The following is a 19,351-nucleotide window of genomic DNA, read 5'->3' as shown; positions in this document are numbered from 1 at the left end:
GGTTCCCAGGATTTCTAGCTGTTTGATATTAACCTACAATAGAGGGCCTCAAGCACATTTGTATTAATATAATGAATATTTTCTTAAGTTTAAAAAAGGGCCTCTAGGAAACTGAAACTTCTAAAAAAAAGGGTGTAATTTGGTTTTCACAGTGTTTCCATCTTATATTATTAAGACGTTATATATTTAGAACAAGTGAATATCAGTTTTAATATGTGAACCCTTGAGATGAACTTTGTGGTGAGAACATGGAGCCATTATACTTCTCTCAACATCTTTACAAACATTCCCCCGCCCACTCGTGGCCATCTCTGCCCAATCTTCTTCACTTAGAGGATTTCCTTAGCAAAGAGGAAGGAGGTGCACCAGCTCCATTTCCTTTAGCTTCTCTACAGGGGCACACAGGGCCGGCCTTTAGCATGGGCGAGCTGGGCCAGGCCCAGGGCGGCAATATTCTGAGGGGTGCACAGGGCTGAGTGTATAAAGGAAATGCCAACAGCAGCACCACTGTCGTCTTGCTCCAGCCTTGTCCATGTTCCTGCATGCTTGTTTCTGTCTGATTCACCAGTAAGTGGTTTTAATCCTTCATTTTCATACCGTGGGCAATGTTTTTAACACCCCATTGCACCATACCATGCCCTCCTTTCACCGTCTCACCCTTGCTGACTAGCACCAACAAAGCCATCATCAGCATGAGGCAGCTAAGCTGTCCGTGATTTAGGTGAGCTGGGGGAGGTCTGGAGACGTTTGCGTTTAAGGGCCAGTCGCTGCTCGGCCAAGGACTGAGCAGTGAACTCCAATATGGCTCCCTGCTGCCTCATTTAATTAATAAAAGACAAACAGATGATGGATGGAATGCAGAGCAAATCAAACATTCACCCCCAGTCTAGAGATCTGGGTTAAATCCATCATTCTTTTGCTCACCATTCCACCCCAGGTTAGACCCAGCCATATTCAAATTAGTCTTGACCCTGTGCCTCATGAGAACAGTCCAGCCCGAACTGCTAAGCCAGGTCCTCCCTAGACTGGAAAAAAGCATCCTGGGACCGGTTTCGGGGCATCACCCCCATATCAGCCAGGCTAGCTTGAATCGAGGGGCGCAGTGAGCCCGGGACCCAGGTCTGGGCATACTGGGCGCACTTAGGGTGAGAAAGCAAAAGACACACAGATGATGGACAGAATGCAGAGCAAATCAAACATGCACCCCCCAGTCAAGAGATCTGGGTTAAATCCGTTGTTCTTTTGCTCACCATGCCACCCCAGTTTAGACCCAGCCATATGCAAATCAGTCTTGACCCTGTGCCTCATGGGAACAGTCCAGCCTGACTTCCAAGCCAGGTCCTCCCTGGACCAGAAATAAACATCCTAGGATCGGTTTTGGGGCATCACCCCTCATCAGCCAGGCTAGCTTGAATCCAGTGGCACACCGGGCAGACATTCTAGGAAGAATACCCAAGATATCCAGAAACGCTAGGTTCAAACTTATCAATGTTGTCATACTCCATGGAGCCTACCTCACACCAGACCTAATTAATAGGTACTTTAACATGACAGACGCCGCTTGCCCGAGTTGCGGGACCATAGGGGCAAACCTAATGCATATGATCTGGCACTGCCCTCCGTTACGACACTATTGAGAAGAGGTAACTGCGACAGAAGTGAGGGCAGTAGAGAAGGGAATCCCTTGCACCCCGGGCCACTGCCTGCTAGACTGGTTCCCTCACACTTCCAAAATAAGGGTAACGAGTAGGTTCCAGGAACTGGCATACATAATAGCTAAACGAGAAATCACTCGGAACTGGAAGGCACTAGACGGTCCCCCTGTCACAACATAGAAGAAAGAATTTGAGAATTGGGCGGGATACGAAGGAGAGGTGCTAATGCGAGAGTCAAGGAGGGGCATCGGCTCGATAGATTGAGCCCGAGTCTTGAAAGCACTGGTTGACTACTTAAAACATCCAGAGTCATAAGCAGAGGACCACACACCACTAATTCCCCCACCTTTTCCCTCCAGAACCGGGCAAACTGGGAGGGAATGAGTGATGTGGCCCTCTCACCAGTACACCCTCCCCGGAATTGCGATGGAAGTCACTAGTTGGAAGAATACCCTTCATATGAATTAGAGCTCATTTAGAATGACTCCAAAGGACCAATCGACACCCAGAAGCAGACTGAATATGTCAAACGAAATAAGGCACAACACAGGAGGCTGAAAAGTGAGAAGGGGGAGGGAGTTATGAAAGTTGAGATGTTGTCCATAGATAACTGCTACTTGGCACATGATTATTAACATGTACCCAAGAAGCGCCCACTGAATAGGGCTGTTTACAAATGGGACTGGTCAAGTACAATGGCTTCTATTGAAATGCAATCAATGTTGATTTAAAAAGAAAAAGGTGTTCTGAGATACATTTCCAAGACTTTGCTGAATTGTATTGTAGATTCATTTGTGTAGGGCTTCAAGCCCTTGGCGAGGCACTGAAGTGTATTACCAGGCAGATGGTAGGCTACAGCATGGGGAAGTGCCTGGTTGGAAGAGTGTTGGATTGCTGTGTGGTCCATGACTTGGAAGAGTTTGATGTTGTGTTTGAGAGACTAGCACGATGCTCTAGTCACAGTAGTGTAACGAGGAAGAGCAGGAGATTGGACGCACACACTTTGTGTTTATGGTGGTTGTGAGTTATTGTGCAGGTCCCTGTAGTACCATGCTAGGCGATGGTGGAACAGGCCAAGTCCAGTTGTGGATGCAGGGATCAGGACAAAAGTTATTTGTAAGACCTGGAGAGATAGGTGAGAAATGTGTCTGATGCCCGCGTCTTGTGCTGCAGAGCACTGCCATGCTAAACTGTCAGAGGCCATTTCATGTAAGGAGGACACTCAAGGGAGTAGCCAGAAATACCTTCACTTTGAACCCTCTCCTGAATGGCACCGAGCGAGCCAGAGAGGTCAGCCTAGCACTCATTTAATTGCATCCCTGAGGAAATACCGAAAAATTTCTGCCAAATGGTGCCTTTTACACCTCAACAAATTTAGTCAGCCTCTCTTCAATATTTCTCTCCATCATTTCTTCTCTTCATCTATCCATTGTCACTTCTTCCCATCCATCCTTCTTTCTCTCCACTCATCCTTCTCTCCATCAATCTATACATCCAGGCCTTCATCCATCCATCGCTTTAGCAAGCCATCCTTCCATCTAGCCATTCAGCATCCATGCCTTGCTCTTCTCACCTATCCTTCTCTCCCTCCCAACTTTATGTGCTCACTCTCTTGTTTAAGGTGTTCCCCCTCCCAACAGCTCCACAATGCTATTCTCTTGTGGTATAGTTTTATGTACTTCTGTTTGGAGACATTGTCCCTGAGCAAAGTCCAATGAACCAGAAGCAACATTTTACAGCTTTTTTGTTGCAAACACTGCCCAATGATACCCACCCCACTGCTGAAGAGAGGGGGTTCATGGTGCTCTTCGGGACTCACTATCACAAACACGTGATGTTGCATTAGCGGACCCAGTATTCCACACTCTGGATCACCGGCTTTGCTAAAATCACACCTGGTGAACCTTGGTGAAAATGATTGGTCACTATCCAGACAACGCAGTGCCATTCACCATGTACACAGATTGGCCCAGATTGATCGTACTTCCATGCAGAGCAACGTAGCAAGCCACCTTGCTGCGCTGCATGAAATAGTAGGAATGCGCCCTATTTAACATTATACGGTGCATTCCTGTCCTTTCCTTGCTCTGGCACACAATGTGCTGCCGTGCGCCAACGCAGGCACCCTTGCATCATAGTGCAAGGGTGCCTGCATTGTAAGCGGGATGGTTTTTCTGCAGGAAGGGACACCTTCCTGTACAAAAAAAATCCTCACAGGCATTTTTCTCTTTCTACGTGTGCTTCTGAATGCAGCGCACATAGAAAGAGGTAAAAACGAGGAGAAATAAATATATTTCTTCTTGTTATTCCTCCCCTGGGAGGCGTAGCATTTTGACACATTCCCAGGTCTACCACTAATTGTAAATCTGGGAATGCAGCAAAATCCATGGATGGATGGAAAACCTATGCTCCTCCCATGGAACGCCTCCTTGAGGCAGCGTAACACAAGGCAGCGATTTGCAGTGCCTTGCATTACTCCAGATTTATCAAGCACGGCACAGCCATGCAAGGTAGTCTTGCGTGGCTTGATAAATCACAGTGTTGCGTCGCCCTTGCACCCCCATGTGTGGTGCAGGGGACGACACAACAGTATGATAAATACAGCTGTGGCCGCTGCAGGTAAGAGCAGTTTGGCGGTGTGGCCGGCTGGGGGGATTTCAAGAGACAACCACGAGGGGAAATTGTTTATTTCGTTTTCCCTTGTGGTCATCTCTCGAAATCCCGCCCCCCCCCCACCAGCTGGCCCCACCGCTCATACCTGCAGCGGCAGCAGCTGGAAAAATTTGAGCCATTGAGTTTAGGATCACTGCTGCACTTCCTGCGAAGCACAACAAATACAACAGTTACTCCCTTGAACACTGAAAGCAGCCTCAAGCATAAATTTTTCTTATTCACAGAGTGGGGACAAGGAACAGGATGTGGCCTTTAACCTCCTATGCCTTAATGGAGGAGATAGTGCTAAGAAGTCCCTTGTATTGTCGCTAATTATCGTAACATCTTTCATAAATAGCAAGTCTTGAAAGCATACATTAATGTACTAGTACTGCTGCACAAGGTGTGGTTCATCCCATGAGGGTACCATATCAATGCCACATGTTCAACCTTACTGTAGGCTTGTTGTGAGTTGACTCCCAATAGTTAGAGAAAAAAGCTGGAATCTCACCATAGTGCAGACACTGGAGCATGCTAGGGCTAAGAGCATGAGTAAATTCTCTCTTGAAAGTAAAGAGCTCTGAGGATCGGGAAGATACTTTTCATTTATGGTCAAAGTGCTTAAATTGAACAAACAAGAGGTAGGCGTATAGCTTTTACTGCCTGTTAACTTATATTGAAATAGGTACTATGGGATATGTTTAGATGCTTCAGTGGGCTGGAGATTGGGGCATTTTACATAAGATGTGTACAATTATTATCAGCCTCATAAACCCAAACCTCAATGATCAATCTCACTTGACGTTTTGCTCACAGTAATATCTCCACTAAAGGAATTTGTCATTTTTTGACAAGACCCTATTTTCAATGAACTTACATTGAATGGTTGATTTCTATGGAGAATTTACATTAATTTCTGTATCAGGTTGATGATTAAATATACATTGTTTGAATGGGTTTGTACCTTTATGTCCTGTATTTAACTGGATTGCTGCTGTTACCCGACAAGCCTCCTGTGTAGTCGCTGGGGCTCAGGGGAGAAAGACGAAACAATGTTAGGATATGCACTCTTGACACGCTCCCTTTTTGTGTGCCGGTAGGGGGAGTTTATTCCCGTTCCCTTCCTTAAATAGCACTCCCCGCCGAGTAGCCAGTGCTTGGCTTTCGGATTCATGGAGTCTTAATACCACGCCCTTCCTGCCTGAGTTTCGGTTTTCATGCTACGCCCTAATCCTTTGCCTGCAGAGTTCACTGGCTCTCGTTCTCTGTCCCGACCTTCTCCTCTGTGCAAACCCGTGTCCCCGAGGGGTTCCCCCAAACTTCCTGTTCTCTGACTGCAGGTTATTCGCGGCCGCGAGGTTAGTTCACTGTAAGACGCGGCCGCGTATTACGGCCCTCCTAATTTGCCCTCCATATTCCAGTATCCTTCGTGTACGGTGGTAACTCCGCCCCCAACTTCCTTGCCCTGCTGAAATTAATGATCTGCCCTGCTGCTCCAACAGATGGTCTGCTGAGTCGCTTCCATAGGGCATTACAAGTCCAGCTGGTAAGAGGGGAACGGGTGGCAGGGGCGGTGGGTGAGATTTTAAAGTGGTGGGGCGCAAACGAATTAGCATACAGCACCGTAGCGAGCGTGCCCGAACCCCAAAAGAGGGGTTCGGGGGGGTTACCCCCCCCCCCCAAGAAAATTTTGAAAAAAAAGAAGAAAAATCGTGCATTTCCAGGCAAATTTGAGAAAACAGGAAGGTTAATAAAGCAATTGTGAAAGTGCAGTTATTACATTAATAGATGGCATAACATAGGTAGCTGCTTATTCAGTATTACCTGAGAGCTTCATACATTCTGTCCTATTATGCTCAGGTGCTGAATTCAGACTATAAGACTCATGGAAATCTCAGCTCTAAGAGTAGAAGAAGTTGCACAGCAGTGTAATGGTTGCCAGGCTCGTTCCGCAGGAGCGTCAGGAACTTGAAGAAAAGTCCACAGTCTTCCCCTATGGCCTTCCGACTCTATTAGACTCTAGAGTAACGAATGGCACGCAAGGGGAAAACAGGGAAACAAAACAAGGAAAGGCGGGGGAAGAAAAACAGTCTTACAACATACTGAATATTAGACTCTAGAGTAACGAATGGCAAGCAAGGGGAAAACAGGGAAACAAAACAAGGAAAGGCGGGGGAAGAAAAACAGTCTTACAATATACTGAATATAAAAGAGGCAGCGCAATGCGCTGTTACCGTGATTCTGGTTGAGCTGAGCTTTGTACACACACTTCACATAGGTCCACGCAAGTACCCCAAATATAAATGGTATAAAGGTTTTCGCAATTTGCCAAGGGGAAAGGTTTGATAGGCAACACAAGCAACGAATCGTTCACCCTGCGGGAGACAGGTCCGGCCAGTGAACAAAGGTGAGCAAATCTGTGTAGTCTCCAAATAGAACAAACACCACAAAACTTTTAAAAACAGAGATAACAATGCATTTCTTACCTCAATCAGAATTTTTTGTATTCAACAAACAAGTAGCAGCATTCACTTTTTGTAAATGAAATCCGCACGTCTGTCTTTCAGTATAGCAAACTTGTCAATTACTTTCATGTTGAAGTCCGGTATCTTTTGGACTAGCTTGCTCTCTACAGATAGCATCGCCAAAGCATTTAGTCTTTCCTCTAGCATGGTGTTCCTGAGGAATGTCTTTATGCGCTTTAAGGCTGAAAAACATCGTTCAGCTTCTACTGTTGTCATTGGAGTCGTAATCACAATTTTTAGTAAAGTCACTGTCTCTGTAAGTGAGTTTTCCATATGCAGTTTATGAATTAAACTCAGCAAAGTCAAGGCGCTTCTGGCCTTCCGGTACACAGGCATTCCGTAGAGTACAGTTAACTCAGTTCTCAGCTGCTCTTTTTTGAGCATAGGATATGCTTCCACAGCCTGATTCAGAGCACGCTCAGGGAAGGATTCATCATATTGTGCAAACTCTTTACTTTGCAATAAAGTTGCACTCACCAAATGTTTTGTGAATGAAAAACGTTCTTTTGCCTGCACAATTACAATGTCACATATTTCCTTTCCAATTCGAACCAGAGAGGTGATGTTTTGTCTGCGGTTTGCAAAAATAGAATGCTCCGGCAGTTTGCGCTCTAAATCTTCAACCCCATCTCTCACTTTCATAATCTGTTGTACAAATGCAGATGTATTGGCTTTCACAGAGACAGTATCTAGGTCTTTTCTTTGCAACTGATCGTATAACACATCAACAGGAATCATTATGTCATGAAATAAAAACAGTAAGAACTGAAACTCTTTGTCTTGTAGTGTTCTAATAAAGCCATGGGCTTCACTCTGACTTGTGTGATCAAAGTCTGCTCTGGATGCTATGGAGACAAAACATTTCTCAAGGCCCTCCCTCTGTTCAAAGATTAAGTTGACTGTACGAATGTGAAAGTTCCAACGAGTTGAGGATCCCCTTGGTACGCTTTTGTCCACAATCTCATGAAGGGCTTCTGTTCTTTTGGGGGAACGTGTGAAGAATGCTGCTATGCCTCCGATATCCTGAAAGAAAACTCGTGTCTCTCTGATCTTTGATACCGCCTGTTGCATAATAAGATTGAGTTGGTGGGCGTACCAGTGCACAAAATGAGCATTAGGGTACACATCTCGAATTCGTTTCTGTACTCCACTAAGGCTTCCACTCATTACGGACGCACCATCATAGCTTTGTGCGATAAGTTTTTGTTTTTGAGGCAGGTCCGGGAAAATTAAGTCCAGTTGACACAGTATTGCTTCAGTGATGGTTGCTGCACTAGAGTCACTTAAATGCGTGAAGCCATAAAATCTTTCCACAACGTTTCTGTCACTGTCAAGGTACCGAAACACTAACACGGACTGTGTTTGAGTGGACACATCAGTGGTGTCATCAGCCTGAATAGCCACAAAGTCTGTGTTTCGCAACTCTTGCACAATTTGGCTTCTTATAATTTCGAGCATACAGTCAAGGAGTTCATTTTGTATTGTATTAGAGGTGCCCTTAAAGACTGTAGCATGTGCTAAATGTCTTTCCAAATCCTGGTCTATGGTTGACATTAAATCCACTAGGCCTCGGAAGATCCCAGGTTTTGAGGAAGTTTCTGATTCGTCATGGCCTCGCAATGCCAGTTCGAAAGCACCACAGAAACGAATGCAATCAATGATCTTGGATAGATTTTGTCTGTTCTTATCAACAGCTTCATTGTGTTTTTGAATGGATTTGCGATACGCATCATTTATCTGCTGCTCAATTGGTGCGTCTTCCCCCAACATTCCCAGTCTTGTCAGGTTTTCCAGATGATTTCTTGTGAGCGCATGCTTCTTTATTTTTTCAGCGATGTGCTTCAGGTCGACCATTCCTTGCCGTGTCCAAGAAAAGTCACCGCCAAACAGCAAGCAGGGGAAGCAGAACAGAGAATTTCTTATAGAGCACCCTGTAAGCCAATCAGCTTTTGTGTACCAGGCATTTGAGAATGTACGTTTTGACATTTTTCCTCTGTCCTGGGTAGTTTGCTGTAGGTTTATTTCAGGCTGATGAGGTCCTAATTGTTTTATCTGTAGTTTTTGTTCAAGTGGCCGTGACTGGAATGACTTTGTAATCAGCTCTTGTACTGTATTCATGATGGTGTGTTGCTGGCCTTACCAATATATATATATTAAAGAAACCTGTCAATAATCAAAGTACAACGTATAAGGTGCAGTGCAATAATATCAAATTTCAGTATAAATACATTATACATATATCTTGTGCATTATCCTAATACATCTCAAATGACTGCTAAAAATAGAGCCGTACTGCCTCCTGCCTCTCTGTGCCATAGTGGTTGCTGGAGGCACTGAAAGACACTGCTTGAGGGCCTTGAGAGTGACCACATACATACATAGCCCTAACTCCCATGTAAAAAAATATATAGCATCAGTTTCCTTACCTTTAACACTGGTGTTTGCTGGGTTGTAGCCGGGGTTGGGTGAGAGAGCAGCAAAGAAGGTTGGGGTCCTCTTGTTGTTTGCTGGAAAAGTGCCCCAAAATGCGGTAATGTTTCAGGTTGTCAGGTGCTGAAAATGAAAAGATAATTTATTTTTGAAACAGTAGGGTAATGAAACAAAGACTGTGGGGAAAAAACATAACGCTCCAATTTTTTTCTTGCAGTTTGCATCCAGCTCTTAGATGACAGTTAAATGCTCTCTGTTGTATGTTAGGATTTCAACTTAGAAACTGCCATAGTAGGTCCCAAGCCTTTTTGATATGAGGGATTCTTTTTTGAAAGCTATCAGGCATTCATATTTCTCCCTTTGGATAATAAGCTGCCGTGAGTAGTATCTTTGGGTCTGTTGGGAGGATTTCGTTTGAGAACCACAAAAGGAGAGGTATCTACTCAAAGAATAGCATTTTGAGTTAGAATGTTCATTGCCTCTATTCAAATCATCCTTCATTGACAGTTGTTGGAGGTTAAGTAAACTTTTACTAATTAACAGATTGTAGAAATGAGTGTGTAATTTATATTCCCCTGTAAAATGGTGCATGTTGTTCTTTCAAATCACTGATAGCTCATGATTAGAGTCCACTCTTGGACTGAGTCGGGGGATATTCTCATTTGAATTTTGGCAGTTACAGGATTATGATCCCTTCGAAAGTTTAGTACAATTGCCAGATCACCTGTTCCAACCCGCTATCTGGATCATGATTTAATCTAGTCTAGAATCCATTTCCTGATGTAGAATGTGGGATTCTCTGGAGTATCCGACTTGAGCCTCACATTAGGCCCTAAAGACAAGGGAGATGGTCAGTTCCACCAGTCGATTGTCTACTTGGAACTTCTAACAGAAGAACTGAAGGCAAGGGCCAGTATTCCCAATGCTATATCACTCTTGGTGACATCACTTCGGGAGTGGATTAGCGAGTTCCAAATGTGTATTGTTTTTTCATAATTCATTTAATATGGGCACATTTTATCTGATGGCTTTTTATAACGCTTTTAGTTTCCAGTAACACAATTTGATCATATTTACGTAATCACATTGAAAAGTGCTCTGGAGCAGCCCCAATGCAATAAATATGCACAATAGAAAAGGCAAAAAAACACAAACAAATAATAATTTTAACAAATAAATGCATGTGTTTGGTTGACCTGTGTGGTTTTGTGTACTGGTTGTGACCACAGTACATGTCGTTCACTTCCTATAATCACTTCCAGACCCCGGCTCTTTCTAGTACATGAATAACATACAGATTCTTGGAAATTGAAGGATGTCATGTCAACTGAAATCACGCACCCCAACCTCTTCTAGAAGTGGGGGAACCCTTGTGTATCGGCATGCATGTGTAATGACATGGAGGCCATTGGAAGGACACAAGTCAAACAATCAGAAGATAGTAAAGAAGAAATGCTCATATACACAACAAACAAAGGATAGTCAGAAAATCCACCAAATACAGATCAGCTAAATGTGAAGAACATGAAGCCCATCCAATCAAAAGTAAGGGCCCCCAACCAAGCCCATAATATGTATGCATTTTAATGTATTGGAGGTAAAGTTGTCTGGAATCAAGATCGAAAAAAGGAAAAGGGCAAGGGGAGATCATCCATGGAATTCACAGGAGTCACCAAAGCTCTAACGCTTGGGCTAGCACCGACCCATGCTGGCACTCAAGAGAGAGGTGGAGGTTCTACCACCTTCATGCTATATGCCCTAGCTATACTGTTGTCAAGTTCTATAGGCAGAGGGGCAAATATAATCTGTATCACCCAGAGTAGAAGTGTAGAGTGGAACTGCATACAAAATTAAATTGTATTGATGGCAGTCAATCCCACCCACAAGTTAATAGCAGGTATTCAGTGTTAACTCCCTTTTTTAAAGTGGGGTTAATTAAGTAAGGACGGCCAAAGCCAAAGATACTTCCAAATACCCTCGGTGACAATATCTGTAATAGGGATTCACAGCTTCTAACTCCCTAATGTACATCATTTAATTTCTAAATACAAAATAATAACCCCAGTTACTCTAATGCTGCAATCATTTAGTGCCACCAGCTATGTCGACCTCGTCCGGCGCAGAACAAAGAAAAACAGGTCAGCCAAAACCAGCTATAAAAGAAGAAGTCTGGGGGGAACCAGGCCCAGGGGAACACGAAGAACATTACAGCCACAACCTACAAGGAACAGCAACACACACAAGCAAACACCAACCTTGTCATAGAACCACCAAATGCGACCACCAGTCCACTCATGGCAACTCTAACCCCCTCACGGTAGAAAATGAGCAACCAGGGGCACAGCATCAGATGTGTGGGACCGAACCCAGTGCTCAAGGCGAGCAATGCAGGCAAGTGAACACAACCCCGCTCACTGGGTCTGACACTGGAGGAAACAGACACCCACTGCTGAGAATATACACCCTTTTATAACGACATGAAGCCAGTCCAAGACCCCCAAACTCAGTTATGGCAACATCGATGCAAACACACGCACTCAGTGGAGACAGCCAGCCAGGTCCAATGTGTAATCACAGATCAGTGCACGCAACCACCCCTGCAGATTTCAAACGGAGGGCGGAGTGAGCAGGGAAGAGACAAGTATTTCAACCGTAAATATTTTAGTGATGTACACAACCCTTACTTCCCCACCTTAGCCCTCTCACTGAAGGCGAGTGGGGGATTCAGTCACGGGTGGAGGCCAGAATTTCCAAGGGTCAGAGAGTCTGGGCCTGGGCGGTAGGTGTCAGTTCCTGGACATGGACCCAGAGGCCACCAGGAAGGGGGCGGGGGGGGGCAATGAAGGGGAATGTTTTTAATTTACTTGTTCATGTAGCGTCGGCACTAACCAAAGGTGCTACAGCGCTTTACAACAGCAGTCGCGGATTACATATGAATAATAATGTTCACCGGCACTGCCAGCGGGGGGCACGGTGTAACCCAGAAGGGAGCCCAGGGTATGGTCCGGGGTCGAGCGTAAGCAGCGACGCAAGGCTCAGTGTAAGGTCTCAGTCCCTCAGCCAGGTGGGCTCATCCTAGGGATTAAGGATAGGCGTAGAATCGGGGTCCGTCATGTAACTTGCGTTACTTCCGGCTGTGGCCCGTTACATTCCCCTACCCGAGGATGCGCTGCTCCATCGAGGTATTGACGGCGGGTGCAGTGCTGCGCTGCACAGGGTTCACGCTGCATCCATCGGAACAGACAGCACGCGGGAGCCTGGGGGAGGGGTGTCTGTGCCCCGGTGCTGCGCGTGACACCGGTGGGCATGGTCAGATGGTGGTGCGCGGCTTAGAGGCCCAGGTGCCAGTGCAGTGCCCGTAGCTATGTGTACCGGGGCGGGGGGTCGGGTGGTGGTTGGGGGTGCCCTGCATCTGTCACCCCTGAGCACACCGCAGTCAACCTCACACTTACTTCACGTGAGCGCGACGTGTGTGTGCGGCGGCCATGTGGAGTGGTGTTGGCACTCCTTCCGAAAACCACCAATGCCCGAACACGACCCTGAACCGTCCGGGACCCAAAGCGGGAGGAGAAGGCAGGGAAGAAACTTAGAAAGCAGCACTTACCTCAGTCTTCGGGTTGTCAATCATCCCATGAGGTCCACGAGGCGACTCTCAGGCGAGTGAACCGTTACCTAACCAGGCTGAACCGGGACACTGCAGCGCCGCGCGCCGCAAATGTCCAATCACTGCATGACTACATTAAGTCAGAGACAGTGATTGGCCATTGTGCAGGGCGGCTGAGCCACCCACGCTCGGCATCCAATATGGATTGCCCCTGCTGTGCTGCGCAGTGACCGGCCAATCCTGGCGCATGCAGCACCAGGATTGGCTTGGAGGGCACACTAACTGCTCGCCCTGTCGCCCTTTTGCTGCCAGGGGCTGCCGCCAGCATAACCTGCACCCCCCCCCCTACTAGCTAATGGGGCCCTGGCCCTGGGGACTCATGCGCATGCTCGGGCAAGTTGCTGCCTGAAGCATACATGCGGGAAAACAACTACCGCCCCCCTGCGCACTCCCGATTCAGTCGGGTGCTGCCCGGCGGCGCCGGATAAATATCGTGCTGCTAAGCACGTAAAAACATTTATTTTAATTATTTCGGCAGCCGCGGGTCCAAGCAGGGGTGGGGCTACGCCCCTACGCCCCAATGGACGCACCGCGGCTGACGGGTGGCACAGAAAACCTTAACACTAAAATATATGCTACCTTTCACTAGTGTTCCAGGGAGGAGAGACCACTTACTAATATTTGCCTTGCTCTCCCTTCTCTAGGTTGTTCTCTGCTGTGAACGTTCGGAGACAATCCGCTGGGGGACCTAAGTGTACTCTTCCAAGCTTTGGGTCCCCACATCTCTCAAGGTCTGTCTACGGGTAGAGTGTATAAAGGTTCACGCTTCCGTGGACAGAGCTCGGGAGTGTGGGGGTATTCTCGTCGCTCCTGTGGATTGGGTCTACTAGCTCACACAGGTGGGTCTTGAAGCCGACAGCTGCCTAGTGGATGCCGGGTCTGGTGGCTTCATGGACTCATGACTCAGTCTTGACCTTGAAGCCAAGAGGTCCCTTCTTACATCACTTGAGAGTACGGCTCATCCTGTCCTCTCTGCGAGTCTAAAGCCTCTCAATATTAGCTCCAAGAACATGGCCAAGTGGGGCTCTTTCTTGCCCCTCAGTGAAAACGACATCTACAAAACCCTTCTTAGCATTAACCCGTCTAATCACTTCAGCGACCCACTGCCACAGTCGGTCTTCAAAGATATCAAGGAGGCCCTCATCCCCCTCTGGACTAAAACTGTCAACGCCTCTTTATCTCAAGGCAATATCCCCAAATGTCTAAAAGCAGCTCAGGTTTCATCCATTCTAAAAAACCTGATGCGGACAACTCTGATCTCAACAACTTCCGGCCCATCTCCAACATCCTTACTCTGACTAAGCTCCTAGAAAAATGCATCCAAACGCAACTCTGCTCGCACATCGAGACTTTCAATATCCTGGATCAACACCAATCAGGCTTTAGCAGTGGTCACAGTACTGAATCGATGCTCATTCACATCATTGATGACATCTTAAACATGTTAGACCATAATGAATCCTGTCTCCTAATCCTCCTTGATCTTTTCTCTACATTCAAAACGGTTAACCACGATAACCTCTTAGCTGTTCTGGAACACAGGATTGCTTGGTACTGCAATGGTTCTCTTCCTTCCTGCATAATAGATCCCAAAGAGTTAAGGTGAATGATACCCTATCCCATCCGGCTGCAGTCTCCATGGGGGTCCCGCAAGGATCTGCCCTTTCTACTACTTTTCAATATTTTCCTTGAACCACTAGCGAATGCTCTATCATCCATGAATATTCTTTTCCATATGTATGCGGATGACACACAACTTTATCTTAAAATCAATTCCTCTGAAGACTTCATCTCACCCAACTCCTCCTTGTTGTTTACCCAAAACTGGTTAACTAACAAAAAACCTCCTGCTGAGCACTGCCAAAACAGAATTACTTCTCATTTCCCTTCCTAAGCACACCCCCAAGACTGACCTCTGGATGAAACACCTCTCGACCTTCAACTGCTCCCCGGTTATCATCGACTTAGCTAAATCGCTTGAAATTACCCTAGACTCACACTTGAACATGAAGAAAAATATTAGTAAGACTTGCAAGGGTGTGAACCACCAAATGAGGATTCTTAGATACCTAAAACCATTCCTCCCTCAAAAGGACTTCAAGCAGGTGGTACAAGCACTTGTCCTACCAAGGCTAGTCTATGGGAGCACAACGCTCTGTGGCCTCCCCAAATATACCTTGGCCCTGCTCAAGGCCTCGTTGAATGCCGCTGCCAGACTGGTCACCGATACTAAAAGAAATTAGCACATATCCCCAGCCTTAAGATCTCTAAAGTGGTTACCCTACGAAGCAAGAATACAACTAAAGATTGCTTGTCTGACGCACAAACCCCTCCACTTCAAAACCCCTGGCTACCTGGGTCAAAAACTGGAATTATCAGGAGGGGGCAGACCCTCAAGAAGTGCAAATTCTATACTACTGAAACCACAGACCTTTCGCAAAAAGAAAATGAGGCACAGAGCCTTCTCTGGCGCGGCACCTAAGATATGGAACTCTCTCCCTCTGGAAATTTGCAGAATCCCTTACACGGCTGCTTTCAAACAGGAAGTAAAAACAGTCCTAATGAACAAGTTTCTGCCTTAATTGGTCATGGCCCGTCTGCTGCGAAATGTCCTTTTTTGCTGTTGTTGTTTTGCCTAACAATTGTAATGCCTATGATTCTCTGCCTTACCGTATTAAGTAATATTTGCTTGTATCCTTTGACAATATTAGTAGCTCATGATGTTACCCTCCCTTACCCTCTCTTCAATGTCCCCTTACTTTGTTCCTCCCTCCTATACTGTGAAGCGCTCTGATACCCTTCGGGGTCTTGTTCACGCTTTACAAAATTTTTAAATAAATAAATGTGTCCACTGTAGGGGAATTCATTGTCACAGGTTCAATTCCCAGTGGGTCCCCTCAGCCTTTCTTTCTTCTGAGGTCGAAAAAATTAGAGCCATTGAGTTGGTTAACAATAAACATCTGTTATTCAGCGCCAAGATATCCTTGAGTGAACATATGCTTTACAAATACACGTTATATTTTACAAATACACGTTATGTCATTTTTTTATTATCTCACATTTTCTACAGGTTTCACTTTCTCCTCAAGCCAAGATACTGTCAGGTTTCGGTATTGCAGACCCTTTGAGAGACCCTGCTGTCCCTGAATATCCATGCTGGTGAACAAGATGGAAAGTATTGCCAGACACAGAAATCATGGGAGAAACAGAGAAGGCAGTGAGAGAGCAAAATTCCGAACTGGGGTTAACTTTCTGAGCTTTTTTCTTTTTCAAGGGACAGCACTATCCTGAGTGGGTGTTACAATAATAGGTAGATCTGCCCATCTGGAAGACAGAGGGAATACAGTAAATATAATAAACCAGCTGAGCACCAAGGAGCAAATCAAACAAGGCTTACAGGTTCCAGCAACAAAAGGTGCTTTGATGAGCCAGGTGACGACCTTGACTCCAGTATGGGTCCCCATGCTGAAAACCACAGATAGAACACTACAAGACAAGGGACAGCACAACTAATAATAAAAAATTGCCTTTTTTAAAGGAGAAACCACCAATTACCAACACCACATTAAAATATACGTGGTCCAACTGTCAGGAATTACAACATATACTTCGGTCATTTGCTCTCCATTATTTTAAATATTTGAGCAAGACTATTACGTCAAAAAGATGTAACAGGACTTTCCTCAACAGAATTTTGAACAAAAGGAATGTCAGATTTAGAGGTACATGACATACTACTCTAGTCATATCATCTCTAAATGTACAGTGAGTAAAGTACTCAAAGTCTACTGTATTTCATGCATAAATATAACCATGGTTTCAAAATATTCTAATTTCAATGTGTAGCATTATTGTTTTATATCACTTATGGTGCTGTTTTAATTCTAATGGTGTTGGTAATTGGTGGTTTCTCCTTTAAATAAGACACTCTGGACACATGACTCGATGGACCAGTTGAAGGTTACAGTCGAAACGCGTATGCTAAGTGAAGCTGTAAGATGCACTGTTCTTGGAGCACATAACATGGAATAAAATGGATTGAAATGCAACCAGATTGTGCCTCGGACTGCATGAACTGAATACAGTGGAGTGAAAGGCCAGTTCAGTAATGCAGGCTCATCAAAGAGACATAAATGCATACAAATAAAAAAATATAAACAATTCAATAAGGAAAAATATATTAATTACTGTAGACAATGAAAAAATATAAAACACGTAAACCCCAAAAAACACATTTACTAAATATGCTATCAACATGAAACTAAATTTAAAAATAAATAATATAAAATAACAAACAATCAGTGCTATAAAATCTACTTTACCAGGGTAATGACAACTATTAGAGTCTAAAAATATCAAATGCACTATTCCCACTCTAGTTTATGCAACAGCAGGGAATGAGCTGGATTTCGCAGTGGTTAGATTTACTATTCCTACTCTAGTCAGTGCAGCAGTAGGGAAATCATGAGACTTTGGAAGGATTAAATTTACTATTCCCACTTTAACCTAGGCAATAGTAGAGAACGTGTTGGACTTCAGAGGTGTTAAATGTATTGTTCCGGCTCAAAACAGTGCAACAGTAGGGAAAGTGTTGAACTGTAAACAGGTAAATTTTACTATTCCTACTACAGTCTAAACAAGAGTAGGGAAAGTACTTCACTTCAAACACAGTATGTATATAAGTATTCCATGAATCTTGAGAAAATATTAAACTCTTAATATGAAAATGATTAATTAACATGAAAAAATGTGTAATAAAAAACTAAAAACAATCAATTTACATAATTACTTTTCAATAAAGTAATTATCAATCGATTAATGATTGTAATTCAATTATTTATTACTTAACTTCTCATCTTATAACCATACAGACCTAACCACCTATACCTAAAATCTAATCAAAATAAGTATTCCAGAATTTACACACATTTAAAATCAATTAAATAATTAAGTAACGATAAATAATTAATTGTTATTTAATTAACTTCCCACCCTCGATCCATAACTACAATATAATTGAAATTAATTAGTATTCCATAATTTACTACTATTGGGCGTCTAACCTGATCCCCATAAAAGAATGGACACACAAACACAGAGACCACTCCACATACCGTCTCGAGAGAGAGAGAGGCTATGCAACCCCACACACACCTGCATTTCCTCTATTGCAGAAAAGGCAGCTCACGCTTACTTCCTGCAACCCAAGTGACCCTGTCGGCATGGCAAAGAGCTAGTAAGATCCTGGGCTGGGCGAAAAAGATTACACGATCCACACCGCTTTGGGAAGGGAAGTGGTTTAAAGAACTATCAAGACTCACAGGTTTCGAAAACTGGGACCATCTCTGGATCGCCACGGTAGAGGATATTATTGAAAAAGGGGAGCTTAAAACTCGGGCGAAACTTCAGCAAGGGTATGATATGGAGGTCTCCCAATTTCTTAAGTATGCACGACTGCGACACGCATGGCACGCGGAGAACATCTCCAGCGAGCAGCTCTTGGAATATGCGGCCCTGGAAGGCAGGCTCCTACAAGAGGAGCTGTTAGGAAAAAGCGGTTTCCCTCATTTATAAAACTATTAACAATAACATCCCGATGGCTTGTTAGGCCTTCGAGCAAGGTCCATGGAAGACGTGGATTGGGAGGCAGCATTAATGCACCCCAGAGAGGTGGCTATAAAGGCAAGACTTTGACTCATCCAGCTAAAAATACTGCACTGCACTGCACGTATTATGATAGGGACAGACTGCACAAGATGGGAAGGGCGGAATTACCCCATTGCTTAACGAGCATCACCGCTGACAGCGACTTTTACCATGCGGTCTGGGCGTGTCCCTCTCTCCTACCGTACTGGATGCAGGTGAAATGTCCTGGGGCACCGCTGCCAATGGAGCTCAAATTCATAATACTGGGGATCCCTAGGGATGTGGATATAACTAGAATGCAACTGATCTTTGCCTCACTGGGGTTTGCGGTGGCTAAAAGGGACATCGCCAAAAGAGTGGCTGATAAACCAACCATCCAGGAATGGATGTTAGGGATGGACAGGTACATGATGGCAGAACAAGTCACATATCGTAGCAGAGGGTGCCCCAAAAGATTTCACAGGATCTGGGACCCCTGGAGAAAACACTTTGGGTTGGACACGGGAGATGACATGCAACAGTCCATCGGACACACTGCGCAGGAGACGTGGGTGTAGGGGCCAGAGCCCATAACACTTCGGTGAATTACTTTCTCCGCTTATCGGAGACTGCCCCCTGGTTCAAGACGCTGCCATATGACTATTCTGACAGCCGCCTTTGGCACACCCTGTTTTTACATTGCTCCAGGGAAGGGGGGGAGGTGAGGCCCTATTGCAAACAGTTGTATTTGTAGCGACTCGATGTCTAATCTCCTTCATATCGCATGTATGCATTTCCTT

This window comes from Triturus cristatus, chromosome 6 (genome assembly GCF_964204655.1).
Source record: "Triturus cristatus chromosome 6, aTriCri1.1, whole genome shotgun sequence".
Classification (NCBI taxonomy): Eukaryota; Metazoa; Chordata; class Amphibia; order Caudata; family Salamandridae; genus Triturus; species Triturus cristatus.
This window is presented reverse-complemented; position numbering follows the sequence as displayed.